Source organism: Schistocerca piceifrons, chromosome 3 (assembly GCF_021461385.2).
Source record: "Schistocerca piceifrons isolate TAMUIC-IGC-003096 chromosome 3, iqSchPice1.1, whole genome shotgun sequence".
In the NCBI taxonomy this organism is placed as follows: Eukaryota; Metazoa; Arthropoda; class Insecta; order Orthoptera; family Acrididae; genus Schistocerca; species Schistocerca piceifrons.
Window position 1 is genome coordinate 942,954,099 of NC_060140.1, and position 17,642 is coordinate 942,971,740.

Genomic DNA, 17,642 nt, shown 5'->3' on the forward strand with positions numbered 1-17,642 from the left:
TTCGCTCTCGACAGAGGTGCTCTCCCAGTGAAGTACTGAGGAGAGACTTGTCCCTCGCTCTTTGAGTACACGTACGAGCGCGCACGCTCTCGTTATGTGTTCTCGCTCCAAGAGCGACAACAGAACGGCCCTCTCCACGCCAGACATGAAGGGGTATATCTTTCGGTCTCTTTCATTACTCCTTCAGCTCAAGGTATCAGAAATATTGTCTGCCAATCAGCATTGCTCTTCTAAAACGGGAGAATGACGTTTCGTTTAAGGCAACCAATCCGGAAATCTGTAGCATCGGCATTTGGCGTTTGCTGTCTCCCTGTGAAAACCTCTGAACCTGCATGCTATGTTTGTAAAGAATGCATAGGCTGGGCGCTCCCACACAATGTAGCGGAATTTGCTTTTAAGCCGAACATGGGGTCGTTCCCTCTTTCCACTCAGGCTAGCGCTGTCTGCTCTACGGGCGGTAAGCGGCTGACATAGATGGCCTGAGTCGTCCTCTGAAGGGACCGGCCCCCTGGCATGCGGTTTGCATCTCCTGAACTAAAAGCAAGCCCCCGCGACCGTAGTGTCTTGAATGTGTGTGTGTACGCCAGCCTCAAGTATTTCAACCATGGTGCACTTACTTATTATTTGCATATCGCTTACACGAATTCATATAACATTGACTTTATCTTATCAAGTTTGGGTTTGAATGAATTGTCTTGATGTCCGGAATATAATTGTGAGGGCGGAATATGTAAGCAATGAAGGTCAGGAGACTACGACGTCTTACAATGCATCTGTGCTTATTAGCAATGTCATTAGGGAATTTAATATAACTGGACCCTCCATGTATTGGATCAGAGACATGTATATGTATGTTGAGGTGTGGTATATTGCTGAGCGCTTTAGCGGACCCATTTACTTCCATCACGGAAAATCGGGCAATAATAGTGCTCAAGGTGGATTCTCGGTATCACTCAGCAATCGATGTGCTCCGAGAAATAACGCCATTATCACCCCATATACAGTGTAGAGTCGTTGTCTCCGCCTCAACTTGATGTTTAGGTGAGTGACTCAGTTCGCAGCATGAAACTGGGCTGCATGTAATGGCGTTAAATCCTGAATCTTGTAGGACTTTGACGAGCTCCGTCTCCAAGACAGGGAGGCCCGCTTGTAAAAACCCGACAGTTCGCGATACCTCCCACACGGATTCTCAATTCTGCTGAATGAGATTCGCCCCTCAAAAGCCCTAGCTACTGCTGAGTATTCTAAGGGGGTCATCACGCCATTATTCTGATCGAATTGACTATCGATTGGACAGGAGAGAGAACTACCGCTAGCGACAGGAAAATTACTATTACTACTACTACAGCTAGGGGTCCACCCGGTAGAGGATGGGGCTGGCAAAGTTGCGTCGTCATCGTTTGCAGGGAGGGATATACATGTAGGAACGCGTACCTTGTGCAGACGACAGCAGCGAGCTGGTTCAGTAAGAGGAGGAGGAGGCAGTGACAGCCGACTTGATGGGCCTGGGGGTGTGTTGCTTCTACCGCTACCTGCTCTGGTGTGGGGGGCTGTTGTTCTTCTTCTCGGTCGCGACCAACTGCTTGAATTGCCCACGTACGCCGGAGGGGCTGCGGCGGTGCTGGGGACGAAGCTTGCGTGCCTCCCGCCACTTCTCGTGCAGCCCTGATTGGGGCTAGACAAGTCGCCACTTGTCTTTGCGGCTGTGCGCCCTGGATTCCCGCCCCTGCAACCACCGCTCTAGGTACACGGACTACGCCATGTGTTATACGTGTAACGTAAATAAGAAGAAAAAATACTTTAATGATTTAGATTTAAAGGAGCGATAAATAATAATAATGAGAGAAAATAATGGTAATTATTTGCAGTAATGTTAATGTTCAAAAGTATTCACCTTCTCCGCTCTGGCTCCATGATTTGAGCAACTCATTGCCACATTCAACAAGGTCCCCAAACCAGTCGGGCAGGTCGAGTTCCTCTTCCTCCTCCTCCTCTAAAAACTGGGTGTTCCTTGGAGCAGACATCGTTTGAACGCTGTCACCTTGTACCCTTTGTTCGTACACCCCTCCCTGTGCACAGAATTAGTAACATCTACAAAGAAAAGACAAGAACTTGAAGACTGAATATATACAAACAGAAAACGGGTATGTACATATATATATATATATATATATATATATATATATATATATATATATATATATATATATATATATATACACTCCTGGAAATGGAAAAAAGAACACATTGACACCGGTGTGTCAGACCCACCATACTTGCTCCGGACACTGCGAGAGGGCTGTACAAGCAATGATCACACGCACGGCACAGCGGACACACCAGGAACCGCGGTGTTGGCCGTCGAATGGCGCTAGCTGCGCAGCATTTGTGCACCGCCGCCGTCAGTGTCAGCCAGTTTGCCGTGGCATACGGAGCTCCATCGCAGTCTTCAACACTGGTAGCATGCCGCGACAGCGTGGACGTGAACCGTATGTGCAGTTGACGGACTTTGAGCGAGGGCGTACAGTGGGCATGCGGGAGGCCGGGTGGACGTACCGCCGAATTGCTCAACACGTGGGGCGTGAGGTCTCCACAGTATATCGATGTTGTCGCCAGTGGTCGGCGGAAGGTGCACGTGCCCGTTGACCTGGGACCGGACCGCAGCGACGCACGGATGCACGCCAAGACCGTAGGATCCTACGCAGTGCCATAGGGGACCGCACCGCCACTTCCCAGCAAATTAGGGACACTGTTGCTCCTGGGGCTTCGGCGAGGACCATTCGCAACCGTCTCCATGAAGCTGGGCTACGGTCCCGCACACCGTTAGGCCGTCTTCCGCTCACGCCCCAACATCGTGCAGCCCGCCTCCAGTGGTGTCGCGACAGGCGTGAATGGAGGGACGTCTTCAGCGATGAGAGTCGCTTCTGCCTTGGTGTCAATGATGGTCGTATGCGTGTTTGGCGCCGTGCAGGTGAGCGTCACAATCAGGACTGCATACGACCGAGGCACACAGGGCCAACACCCGGCATCATGGTGTGGGGAGCGATCTCCTACACTGGCCGTACACCACTGGTGATCGTCGAGGGGACACTGAATAGTGCACGGTACATCCAAACCGTCATCGAACCCATCGTTCTACCATTCCCAGACCGGCAAGGGAACTTGCTGTTCCAACAGGACAATGCACGTCCGCATGTGTCCCGTGCCACCCAACGTGCTCTAGAAGGTGTAATTCAACTACCCTGGCCAGCAAGATCTCCGGATCTGTCCCCCATTGAGCATGTTTGGGACTGGATGAAGCGTCGTCTCACGCGGTCTGCACGTCCAGCACGAACGCTGGTCCAACTGAGGCGCTAGGTGGAAATGGCATGGCAAGCCGTTCCACAGGACTACATCCAGCATCTCTATGATCGTCTCCATGGGAGAATAGCAGCCTGCATTGCTGCGAAAGGTGGATATACACTGTACTAGTGCCGACATTGTGCATGCTCTGTTGCCTGTGTCTATGTGCCTGTGGTTCTGTCAGTGTGATCATGTGATGTATCTGACCCCAGGAATGTGTCAATAAAGTTTCCCCTTCCTGGGACAATGAATTCACGGTGTTCTTATTTTAATTTTCAGGAGTGTATATACATATATATGTACATACCCGTTTTCTGTTTGCACATATATATATATATATATATATATATATATATATATATATATATATATATTAGATGAACTTATTTTGATCTAAGAACTACGTTTTTATTAGAAATGTACTTACATTCGAGCTGTGCTTGCACCCACTCCATCTTGAGCTGCTGGTCTACAGCAGCAAGCATTTGTGGGATGAAATCTAGAAAGATGGAAAGAAAAAAAAATGTTCAAATGTGTGTGAAATCTTATGGGACTTAATTGCTAATGTCATCAGTCCCTAAGCTTACACACTACTTAACCTAAATTACCCTAAGGACAAACACACACACCCATGGCCGAGGGAGGACTCGAACCTCAGTCGGGAACAGCCGCACAGTCCGTGACTGCAATGCCTTAGACCACTCGGCTAATCCCGCACGGCTGATGGAAAAGAGAGAGTATAATATCGAGTATGGAAAGGAAAATATGCATAAATCAGCAGACCAGTACATATAGGCAAAAAATGAAAGAAATGAAACATTTATATAGAGCACTACAAAACAAATATAACAATAAGACAAAATCTGTTAAATGACACATCAGTCTGGGTAGAATGCGCTACAAAACAGTTATAAGATAGAGACACACAAACAAAGAATCTGTTAAATGACACAGCATTCTGTATAGAATGCGGTCCAAAACAGATATAACACGTACCGCAAACATACAATCTGCTAAATGACACAGCATTCTGTATAGATTGCGGTCCAAAACAGAATAACACACAGAGACACACAAACATAGAATCTGTTAAATGACACAGCATTCTGTATAGCAGATGCAACACAGAACATAGAGACACATAACACGAGTAGGTTCAATCTTTCTAGAGAGCACTATAATACGGATATAACACGTAATAGAGAACACACACAATCTATTAAAATACACAGCCATCTTTATAGAGAGCGGCCAAAAGCGGATATAACACGCAACATACAGACACAGAACGTGCACTATCCTTATATAGGGAGGTCGAAAACAGATGTAGCACTCATACGCAGAGTTAAAGAGTACAGATATCGGAACACTGAAAATGTACTTACCAGGTAATGGAACTTCCTCTAAGTGGGATCGTTTGCTGCTTCCACTGGCACTGTAAGTGCTGCTGGTGGATCCTGATCGCTCCATATCGAAAGTTTGCTAACTACGATAAATGCACTGGATCAAGTATAGGAGCAGAGTGAGGGCGAGTTGGGTTATGGTCTGGTTTATATAGGTTCTATGACGTAGAGTCAAGTGACTAGTGCAGTAGCGAATAGGAAAGCCGCATCCTAGGGGTGGGTTGGGGGGGGGGTGGGGTGGTTGTACATCATGAAGGACCACAGCGCCCCTAGTGGGAAAATGTGAAACTTGTCATTTGTTCATTGAATATCGAAGTGGTACTTTAAAACTGATATGGAATTAAGTAATTGGTAATTCATACGTTAGATGCGGGATGTGAGTGTTAGAATATTTACGAAATACCATGCCCAGAGCGTGTATGGAGGGAGCGCTCGGCCGCTCACGGGCCTGTGACGTCAGGAGATGACTCAAAATCGTCAGCTTTCTCTCTCGCGCCGCATCACGGTGGCGACCTCTGATGGCACGGTTATGAACTAAGCCACTTGCAGTCCAGTCTCAGTGGCGAGCACATCTGCTTCAAATTGGTTAATTAATAAAGACAAGTGCGTTTTTCTCGTCATTGTAGTACTGGAATTTGAACTTCCCACCATTTTCTGGGGGGAGGGCGGCTTAGGTTAGTGGAGGTAGCCCAAGTGTCGTATCTTCCCGCCAAAATCCACTATCTTTGACAACGTCACGGTGGCGCTCTCTGCTGGCGACAATATGAACTAAGTCAGTTGGAGTCCAGATCCAGTGGAGAACACACATGCTTGATATTGGTTACATAGTAAAGACAAGTCCCTTTTTCCCGCCATTTTCTTTGCTTAGTAGAGATAAGTGGGGTGTGATACATTATCATGTTGGAATTTGAACTTTGCGCCATTTTTCTGGAGGAGAGAGGTGTGGCACTTTCCCATCAAAATTCAAACTTCCCTCCAAAATCCGCCATCTTGAATGACGTCACGGCCGCCGTATGGGATGACGTCATCGTCGTCATCTTGGATAACGGTCCTTTGTGCCAAAATCACCCTTGTTCCAATACTACTGACACATATGTGCACAATGAAGTTAGCCTTGCGTTATCAGCAATCATTGGTTGGTGGACCAGGAGATCATATACACGTATTTAAAGGCATTTTACGAGAACTTGAATTCATCTTCAGTGAAGATGACACGAAGAAACAATGTGCAGTGAGAGAAACCAATGGAACGGGGAATAAGAGCAACCAATTGGCCTTTAATAATGTTTACAATTACAGTAATAATGTTCGGGAAGGTAATCGTTATGGGAAGAATACTAATCGCCCATGGGATAATAATAGCTATGGTTTTGGCAACTCACAGAGGTCAAACAATAACTATGGTTTTGGTGAGCTAGGGATTACAATAATGGATTTGGTCCAGAAATTATGGTGGTAACTATAATTCGTGATATGATCACCAAGCAAACGAAGCAGGAAGGCTTAGAGGTTTTCCACCACAAAACCCAAATTATTCGCGTGGAACTGGAATGCCTAGAAAGCAGAAAGTTTGGGAGAATCAGAGTTTAGCAGGACAACATACACGAGATGAACCGGTACAAGAAGTCGAGTTGAGGCCACCAATCCCCAGTAAAAAAACAGAATTGACGAGATGAACGGCACGAAGACCAGTCACAAGAGATTCAGTCGGCAAATGAAGTTGGTTTTATAATTAAATATGTAAATAGACTAGGCTTTGATCAACAAGATTCTGAAGTAGCTTTAGGGAGTTGGTTCAAATGGCTCTGAGCACTATGGGACTTAACATCTATGGTCATCAGTCCCCTAGAACTTAGAACTACTTAAACGTAACTAACCTAAGGACATCACACAACACCCAGTCATCACGAGGCAGAGAAAATCCCTGACCCCGCCGGGAATCGAACCCGGGAACCCGTGCGTGGGAAGCGAGAACGGTTTAGGGAGTGATCAGATACAAATACCAGTATACTGGGAGACAATTGACTGGGAAGCGTCCGAGGATGAGGAACAAGAGTTGTCTACATTTAATGTGTGTGGCTGTACAAAAACTGATGATAACCAAATTGTGGAGGATGTAGTTCATTTATACGAAAGCGAGAGAGAAATGGTATGCCAAGAGGATAATGCGCCATTGGCAATATCAGTATTGATACCCAAGTTATATATATATAGGACAGGAACGTATAAAGCGATCACAGAGGCGTTTTACAAAGAATATGGGCAAATAACTTCATCCCAGAACATTCAGATGACAGCTGTTAAGAGTAATAAGGAGAATAAAGTGACTGTAGTAAACCAATGGGAAATGAAGGCCCAACACATTGACAGGTTAAATATGACTCGATAGAGGAGGCGTTAATGCATGAAAATGAAACTAAGTCCCCTCATGAGATGCAATTGATCATTCGGGCTGAGACAGGTGGCAGTATTGTAGATGCCGTCCTTGATACGGGAATCGAAATGACGGCGATTTCGGAAGAACTTTTTGAGAAATGTAACGCTTAACAGGCGCTACCAGTGTTGTGGACGAAACGTGTTAAAGTTAAAGGACCGATTATGGGAGCGTCAGCGGTGATTACTAGGCAAACGCATGTCACTTTTTCCTGTCAAGGGCATGAAAGAGAAGCGAACATTGTAACTGTGCTGAAACTATCTGTGTTCATAGTCATTGGAGCCGATTTCATGCGTCAAATTTGTGTCACACTCAATATGGACGAAGGGTATATGATGCTCGGGAAGGTAGGTCATACTCTTGAAGAAAAACTCAGACATGAAGAGATGCCAGGTGCTTACACACAACTGACCATGCAACTGGCTCTGTATCATTCGGAGGAGGGACATCCACAGTATAGGTGGGCGAAAGAAACAATACCTGCGGATGACGAAGTAATGGTGGAAATTTGTGAAGAAATAGATAATAAGTTGCGACAAGTAAGGGGTATTTCAGATACAGACAAAGCCGAATTGGAAGGAGTATTACTGAAAAATGCTGAGGTGTTTCTACCAAAACCCGGTGCCACTAAAAATTCTCAATACGAATTCAAGGATAGAGCTTACAAGCCGTTTAGAGTACCGCCTTACACGACTCCACTGTGTTACCGAAGACAAGTATTTTTAGAATTAAACGGATGCTAGATGATGACATTATTGAAACTTCAACCTCGACATACAACAGTCCTTTGCAAATTGTGGATAAGAAGTATGGAAATATTAGGTTGGTCATTGATGCAAGACAGATAAATTCCGTTATCAGTCCTGAGACCAATCGCCCAGAAAAATTGGAAGAGCTTCTACAAAATTTCTTCGGGGTTAAGATTTTATCTTCCCTTGATCTGAGGGCTAGTTTTTGGCAAATAGAACTAACACCTGAATGTAGAAAGTATATGGCTTTTATCGCATTTGGACGAAGTTAGCAGTTCAAAAGGAACTGAATATATCCTCTGCTGCCTTTATGAGAAGTTTAGGAAGTGTATTGGATAAAGAGCTCCAATAATGTCTCACCTGTTATGAGGTGACATATTAGTAGCTGAACCATCATGGAAACTTCATAATGAGGAGCTCAATAAGTTGCTAAGGACATTAAAAGAATATGGAGTAACTGTGAAAATAATGAAGTCCAGTTTTGGAAACAAAAAGGTTAAGTTTTTAGGCCATATTATTGCTGGACAGGGAATTGAACCAAACCCTAGCAAACTGCAAGCAACAGAAAGACGCTACGTGGCTTCTTGGGAGTCATTAACTTCTACAAAAGGTTCATTTGGATAGAATCCCTTGCTACCCACGTTTATGTGTGTTAGCTAGTAAAAAGATGTCCTGGGTGTGGGATGCCCAAGCAGGAGTTTCAACAACTAAAAAAGTCACTGGCAAAGGCACCAATTTTAGCGCATTCCGATTTGACGAGGGAATTCTGTATGGCGACCGACAGTGGCAAAGCAGGTTTGGATGTGGTACTCTTTCAACAATATGAAGAAGACGATAGCTTTCGCTGGTCGAGTACTGACCAAATGTGAAAAAAATTACTCGATCACAGAGTTAGAACCCTTGGCAGTAGTATGGAGGTTTCGTAGATTCAGATACTTCCTGTTTGGTCGAAAAACCAATGTGTTTACTGACCATAAGGCACTAGAATTTATCTTAAGTGCAAAACTATTGCCAGAAGATTAGGTCGATGGATGTTAACGTTGCAGGAATATGATTTTCGTATCACCTACGTGCCTGGACCATCAAACATCATAGCTGATGTCCTCTCCAGATTGCTGGAACGAGTTAACGGAAGCAGAGTGAGTAATACAGAAGAAGAGCAAGTAGCAATGTATTACTTGAAAAATGTGCTATTTGAAAATTACGTCACCAATACCTTAAAACAGTTAGGTAGCGAACAAAATAAAGACCCAGATCTCGCCATGGTTAAAGCTAAGTGGAAAAACAGTGAATCACGGGCCGTGAGACAATTCTGTCTCATAAAGGACACTGTCTTACTCTACAGATGTAATACAGATACAAGTTTATGGGTTGCATGTATACCACAGGATCTGATAAATAAGTATATTTGGCATACTCATTTGAGTAACAGTCATTTTGGTCCTAAGATTTTTTTTTTAAATTAACGATGTCTTGGCACTTTGCAAATATGGTGCGAAGAATCAGACAGGTTCTGGCTAGATGTAAGAAATACCAGACAGCTAAACATGTAACTTTTCAAACGAGACCACCAATGTTCCGTATTATTCCAGAGTAACTGAGACACATAGCAGCAACAGATGTCATGGGTCAATTACCTTGTACATAGAGAGGTCATGTATTCATTTTCGTGGTCCTAGAATTAACGTCGAAATATGTTACGTTTACTCACTTGAAGAAAGCAACTGGGAGCAATATAAGCAAGGCACTGACACAAAATTTCCTTCGACAGGTTGGTCGCGTCGATAAAATGCTGTCAGACGATGGACCACGATATCGTTCAGCGCAATGGCAAAACACTCTGCGACGGCATAAAATCGAACCTATTTCTATTTTCAAATATATGTCAAGCGCCAACCCAGCCGTACGAACGATGAAGGATCTGGGAACGTTTGTATTGTAGTAAGCAGCATAATACGTGGTATAGACATTTGTCTGACTTCCAAGGTGTGGTAAACGAAATGCCCCATAGCAGTACATTATTGCCTCCAATAAGTGTTCTGAAAAATAAGCCAGCACCAAATAAAATCCAGGAAATAATTAAATTCCCACCAGTACCCAGAGTACAACATCAACATCTAGTAAAATTGGCATTGACCAATTTGAAGGCTGGGGAATTAAATAGAAAGAACTGAGCTGACAAGATGGCTACCTCACGAGTATTTTCACTAGGACAAAAAGTACTTGTGAAAACCCACCATCTGTAGCAAGAAAAAACATCTAAGCAATAAGTTCTTTTCAGTATATTAAGACCCTATGGAAGTAAGTGAAGTGGTTCATGACACTGTAGTCGAATTGATTAACCCAAAACAGGAAAATCATTGGGCTTGCTGCATGTGAGTCACTTGATATTGTATAAAGGGTAAAACAGCAAATATTAACTCCACAAGAAAAATTAGTTGTAGCAAATATCCAGATTCCAATAAGAGCAAAATCTTGAAGTCAAAGAGTTGGGAAGCTAAGAAAATGCATACAGATAAAAAAATTTTAATTGTACTTATCTCAATAAAGTAAATTAGTTAACTTTCTCAGTATATCAAAAGAATACTTGTGAAGGAAGAACAATAAAGTAAGAACTAAAGTAACTCTTCTCCAGAGGAAATGTGTTATGGGGGATGAGTAAAAAGAAAGGAGAAAGATAGAAATTAGCATGTGGATAGTTTGACGAAATAGTAGTAGATTCTCTCTTAAAATGTAGTGTGAAGCAGAAAGAAGTTGATTTTTTGTTGATTAAAGGAAGCCAAGAATTAGGAAGGAAGTAAAGAATTAGGTAAGAAGGAAATATCATTTGTGGTTTGTTCCATCACAGACGGTGAACATTTAGTTGAGGAGATAGTCGGGGGGGGGGGGGGGGGGGGGGAATGAGAAGCATTTATGATTTGTGGAAGGTACCAGAACTTGCTATAAAAAGAGAATTGAATTATTAAGGAAAGCGAGAAACATGTTATTTCTTGGAAGGGTGTAGACAGAGGGATGTGAGTTTAACACAGGGATGATTTCAATAAGGAAGAGTAGGATAGGGGAGAAAGTAACATAAAAGTTTATTGTTTAGAAGAAGGAGACAGGGATAACTACAAGTGAGAAAAATAAGCTCTAAAATCATAGAATTGGACAGTGCAGAAAGTTTTGAAAAAGAGGGACAAATATTATATTTTGAAGTTCTGTTACAGCTTATGCCGAAAAGAAGAGACTGCAGAGAAAAAGACGCTGGAGTCGGAGTCAAGGTGCGGAGTTTTGATAATATGATGTACCTGTAGTTTAAAAAAAGAAAAAACAAACCTACTAATACATTAAACGTCATCACCATCAATTTTCCTCTTACAGTCCATAGTGATGAAGATGAGAAAACCATAATATTTATATTAACAGAAAAGAATTGTACATATAGAATGGGGATGGATGTTGATCTAGTAAAAAAGATATAAACAAGAGTATAATAAGTAGAATCCTATGTATAGTTTAAATAAGGAATTTTTGTAAAGTCTCTTAGTAGTTTAGTTTTTGTAACGCTTGTAATGTATTGTAAGGGAGAAAGGCTTGTGATATGACAGGTAATAATACCACGTAAATTAGAGGAATTTGGCGATGTAAGGTGGACAAAAGTGTGCACAATGTTGTGTTATACATAACATCCTCAAGCACGATGCATCATCATTCCGGTCGGATCGACAGCAGCAATGAGTAGAGCAGTTAGGCATGAGAGGAAGGAACAGTGAGTGTGGGTGCCTGGTACATCAGCTTTCGAGATGACGAAAGCAAATGCCTTGTTGGAAGCAACAGTCTGAGAGGATAACACGTCTGGGCAAAAGTAAGTGGGTCTACGAGGAATCCTGGATATGGGCAATATTTACCATGACTCGATCATTATGCATGTGAAAGTCACATGCGATCTTCATAACAACAGTGATAGGTTTCTAGCACTACTGTCACAAACAGCTTAGAGCTGCATAAGGAGATATGATGGCTGTCCACCAAAACGGAATTGAGGCAGACACGTTGCATCAAGGAAGAACGAATGTTTGAATTCACTGGAAGAAGAAGAGGAGGCTCATTTCTGTAACTCAAGATACAGAATGGCTGAAACTATCGTCATACCATATGGAAGCCAGTGACCACAGAACATTCCCTGAACACTCATGAGAGTAAGCAAGAGAACGATGGAAGGCTGTCCAACCTATCCCAATGAACAACCTGATACAATAAATGATACACAACGATTTGAAAGAAAATACCATAAGGATGGATTATACAATAACGAGGTTAAGCATGTCTTAAATCCTAATTCCCAGTCCAGAGAGGATCGAAGGCCTGAATGAGAAGACAGCAAGATGCAACAAGAAAAGAAGATTTAACACAGAAGATTAGGAAGAAAGAAGACCTGGACCAGACAAAGTCAAGAATCCTTTCTAAATCCCTTCCCATACAAGACCATTATTCCATCCAACTACAAAAAGAATGCAATTGTAACTGTTGAAACATCCCCTTTGAACAATTTATATAGGACTGTGCTTAACCTGACACACAATACTTTGTTAGCGCAACGCAATCTGACTTTCAAAATTCCCTACAAAAGAATGGCCCTGACTAACATTAAACTATACCTTTCACAAATCACTTACCTCACAAAAATCTTCGCTGCTCAAGCTACTGCAATACAGCAAGCGCCACTACTGCCAGCTAAATAAAAGATTCAAACTACTAAAGGCACTAACTACTGATAGGGATAGTTAGCAAATGAAAGATATTAATAGAGACCAAACAATGTATTTACCTTAATATCATCACAAGTCATAATATATATATCAGTTCATGACAAATTGCAAACCTCCGCCATCTCTCTCCCCACATCCACCACTGCTGGCGGCTCACCTCCAACTGCACAACGCTACGCGCTGTTCGCAGCCAGCTGCCTAACACTACAATGGCGAGTATTACAACAATGCAAAGCAGACACAGACTGCCCACAGCACAGCCAGTGATTGTCATACAGAGGTGGCGTTACCAATAAAAAACCTAAACAGCCTACTTACATAGAGAAAACATAAACAGCCTACTTACATAGAGAAAACATAAACAGCCTACTTACATAGCCCCCATGCTCCCCACAAAAATTTTTACAAATGGTGTTGGGCACTGGCCAATACAGATTTGACAAAAATTTTTCACAATTACAGTAACAAAGATATAAAATGCACACACTTATTAATATTATGTTGGTCAAAAGATCAAAATTTCTCACAGTCCATAAAGACAGTCCACATTGTTCATCACAGTAAAAATGCAGAGTTTTTCTCAAAGTCCACGCAGTAAAAGAAAATGCACATAGAAGTAGTGGATTTCCATGCAGTCTTGAAGAAGTAGTGCTGACCTTCCAACGGAAAGACAGTGCTGACTCTCGACATGCAGACAGGTAATGGGCCACAACAGAGCAAACCCACAGCAGAGTCATTCGAAGTTTGGAAGAATATTGGTAGGTAGGTCATCACAGAGCAGACCCACTGGAGTCCTGGTAGAGATTGTGGTATTGGTGGGCCACCAGAGGTGCAGACCCACTGCAGTCCTTGTAGAAATAATGGCGTTGGTAGGTCATCATAGATGCAGACCCACTGTAGTCCTTGTAGAGATAATGGTATTGGTGGGCCACCAGAGGTGCAGACCCACTGTAGTCCTGGTAGAGACGGCCAGCAGCCATCCGTTGCGACTGTGCAGGTGCACAATCACCATCGAAGATTCTTGCAGAGAATATAGCAAGTCCATAAACCACCACTTGTGCACTCAGAAAGTTTTTCTTTTAATTGTCCTTAGAACCAGCAATGCTGTTATCCAGTCCCTTGCTGAATTACCAACACACGTGCAAACACTATCAGTCCCTACTTCTCACATATTGTCCATATACTATGACCAACAGAAACGTGTGCAGTGAAATGGAACTTACAAGTTAATAATATCATGAACTGGTGACAATTACAATTTTATAACAGAAGAATACAATAACAAAGGTACAAAATACATCATTAAAGAACATAACAATACAGATAACATTTGTAGTAAAACAGGCGTTACAAAAGAATAGAAATAGACATATACGTCAGTGTTACAGGAATTATGACATGAGTACATACATAAAAGATCACAATAACTTTTGAAACATCAACTTCACACATTAGCATTAACACAAAACAGAGTAAATAATGTCTAAACATCTTTACAAAGTAAATAACATATTATTAACGCCAATTATATTCGAGGATAACAGTATTCCTCATCATAGTGAATGTAGCTTAATATTAAAAGAAGAAAAAATTCTATGAAACTACACAGAGACAGGAAGAAAACAAATACTCAAGGGTACACAAACACATAGTGGGATAACACAAAAGGAAAGGACAGGGTTCGTTTTCAGTGTAACATTTGGTACTGCAGTCCATCCCAGAACTTCATTCTATAGATCTTTCGTCTTATTTCAACCTTTGCTTCCACCAAAAAAATCTTATCCAAGCATGCTTTCTGTATTCTGTTCATATTTCTTTCAAAATAATTATTTCTGATTGTACAATACTCATTTGGGCCCAAATCCTTTTTATATAACTTCGCAATGCATTCTTTACCTATTCTCCATAGTCAGTTTCTCATATAGTCTACCCCCTCTTAAGCTAACTTAAATCTACTGAGCTCAGATGCTAAACTAAGGGACGAGGCAATGCAGCAGCACAAAACAATTAACACAAACATCAATGACAAAAATACAAATGCCAAAGCAATTGCAATATTACAACTCATATAGGGCACTGTGCAGCAAAAAAAAAAAATAAATCTGGCTTAGCAGAGTAACACAAATTAAAGTTCAGTAGCACTATGCCTGGCAAACAGCAGCTTATATCGAAACATGACATAGCTCAAGTAGAAAAAATAGTACACTAAAGATAACAATGCAGATAAGGCAAATGTATAATCACATCTTAATGTCTAAGTAATTAAAGTGGTGCACCACAAGAAGTTATTCTACCAAAAAGTTACCAATTACTTGAAAAGAAAATTATGAATGCAGTTACTAGTTCCTTCTTATTGTTCTTTCCTTTCCAAGTGCTCCTTTTTTAAAGAATGTGGATCATAAAATAATTATTTAATAGATCTGTTGACAGAAAGTGTTCACATTAGCAAATGCATTTTATTTTATAAAAGCAATGCTGCAACACAGTTGGAAAACAGATGTCAAATGAAATAAGCAACTATGAAAAGCAAAGCATAAAAATATCATTCAGTAGTCATGTGACATTTCGTAAGTTAGTAGAAATTCTCTCAACTCTCATAGAAAGACGCTTGTCATAATCAGGTGTGCAGATGTAAAAATATTTCTTGTCATTTTATTAGGCATTTCAGTAAATATCGTAAATTAAGAGCTAGTGTAATCATATGTTTTCAAGTTCGACCGTGTCGTTTTTGCGATGCTTTCTCTAAAGGAATGACAATGGCCAGGATAATGGCCTTCCCTTTCTTTTTTTTTCTTCCTGTGCTCTGAAAGGCACGCGCTAATGACTTTTTCTCCAGGCGTCTGACACAGCTGGGTGCCCGCGACGCATTACGTGCAGGTGGTCACTTAACTTTCGTACGGAAATATTTACAACAGCAATTTTCGCTAAAGTGACAGTCTCACATAAAAATACTTCACAGGTCAAGAATTAGCGTTGCAAATCTGTAGAAACAAAATCCTATGAATATAACAGTGTCCAAAAAATGTTCAGTGGCATTGTGATACATTCACACATGATTCACACATGTCATAACTCTTAAAGTACGATTCTTGGTTTCCAACATCCTTTTTCACAAGTCAAGAGTCCCTACCCACTATTCATTACTCCTTACCTCATTATACATATACATGTTCGTCGACACTTCTTCAATATTTCATCGTGAGAAATACGTAGCATAATAAACATTCCTCAACAACATAGTACACATCGTCGTCGTAATAATAACATCATAACACTTCAGTCAAATCTCAAAATCGTCGTAACTTCCTCCAATAATTTCTAAGCCTAAAATAATTCTCTGCTCATGTCAAAAGTGTCAGCTGCCTCAAACGTACTTTAAAAATCATGATCTCATACCAAATACATCATTCAAAGCTCTCATAGTATCACAATGATTCCGAAAAAATATGAACAGTTTACAAAGTACAGACAAAATACAGTTTCATAAGTGTGAAGTTATCCAACGGTGTAATTGCGTAAACATCTGTCACTGATGTAGTAAAAAACATGTTTATCTCTCAGTTAAATGATCAGATAGCTGTGTAATTTGTGTGTTAGAGAAATATGGTACCGATGTGTAAAGTTGTATAAGCAAATACCATATTAGCTAGGGCTCCTTGTGCTTGCCAAACACATGGTACACAAAGTAAGCGTGTACCCCCCTGAGGATTAATGTAATTATACCCTCAGGTGTTACAGATTACAGCAATGAAATGAAATGTATCACTGAAAACTTTCTTTGTAATTCAAAAATCTTTAAAAATAAATGTTTTAAGTACAAAATTAATCACTGAAATGCGTGTCCTGTAGCGCTAAATGTGCATATTGTTGTAAGATAATCTCTGTGAAAGTGTCGTAGTTATTTTCCTCCAAAAGCTAAGTTCTGCAGAAGCCAATGTACTTACCTCATGATAAACAAAAGTGAAATGCTTTGCGTAGAGATATCTTAGTTATTACGCTTATAGTTGTGATGATGAAAGTACTGTGCTGTAACGTATTGTTGTGCTATGGAAAAGGCTGTCTCCTTGTAGCTATACCACAAAAGTTACTAATAAAACATGTTTTGATTTCCAGAAGAATTCAGAAAACTGTGCAGATATAAAACAGATACACCACAAAAGCAACATTGTAAATTGTCACTCATTAGTAGCGTCGTGATAAAAATCGTGTAGCTGTCACTTAAACTAACCCCTGTGTCATCTGGTATCTCTCAGAAAGCACTTTAAATTCAGAATGTATTTTCAAATAAACCAAAATGTTGCATTAAAATCTCATTAGCAGTACTGGTAAATGTTCTAAGTATGTGAGCCTTATAGTCGTTACGTAATCGTGCAACAAACAAGCAAGAATGTACACACACAATAACACTGTGACGTCTGTTTACTATAACAATGCATTCATCATTTCTGTTTAAATAAGTTCTCTTGGTTCTTGATTGGATATTTAACTTCAAACATTGTTGCATGGTAACAGTTTCTAAAGCATACTAGTAACGTGAAGTGAAACGTTTTATGGCAAAGACAAAGTTAAAAGGCAGATTATCTGTCAATAAATGGTTTTACATGAGAAATGTGGTGTAAACCTTTACTCTTCCTAGTACGCAGAGTTTCAACTTCAACGCAATTATCATGTGGTATACGTCGGATTCTGTAAGGTCCATTGTAAACTAGAAAGAATTTGTGACTCAAGTGTTTCTTCTTATGTGACAATGAATGAGCTTTAATGAGAACTTTCTGACCAATATACAATTTCTTTGCATTTGCTTTACCGTGTAGTTTTCTCCTTTTGTCTGCTGCAGATTTTATATTTTTAAGAGCCAAATCAATTATGTCTTTGTGTCGAAGTTTACGTGTATTCGGGAAAGGTACAAGCTCTCTGATTCTGTTCGGTGGTTCTTCATTCTTCAGTACAAGAGTAGGTGGTA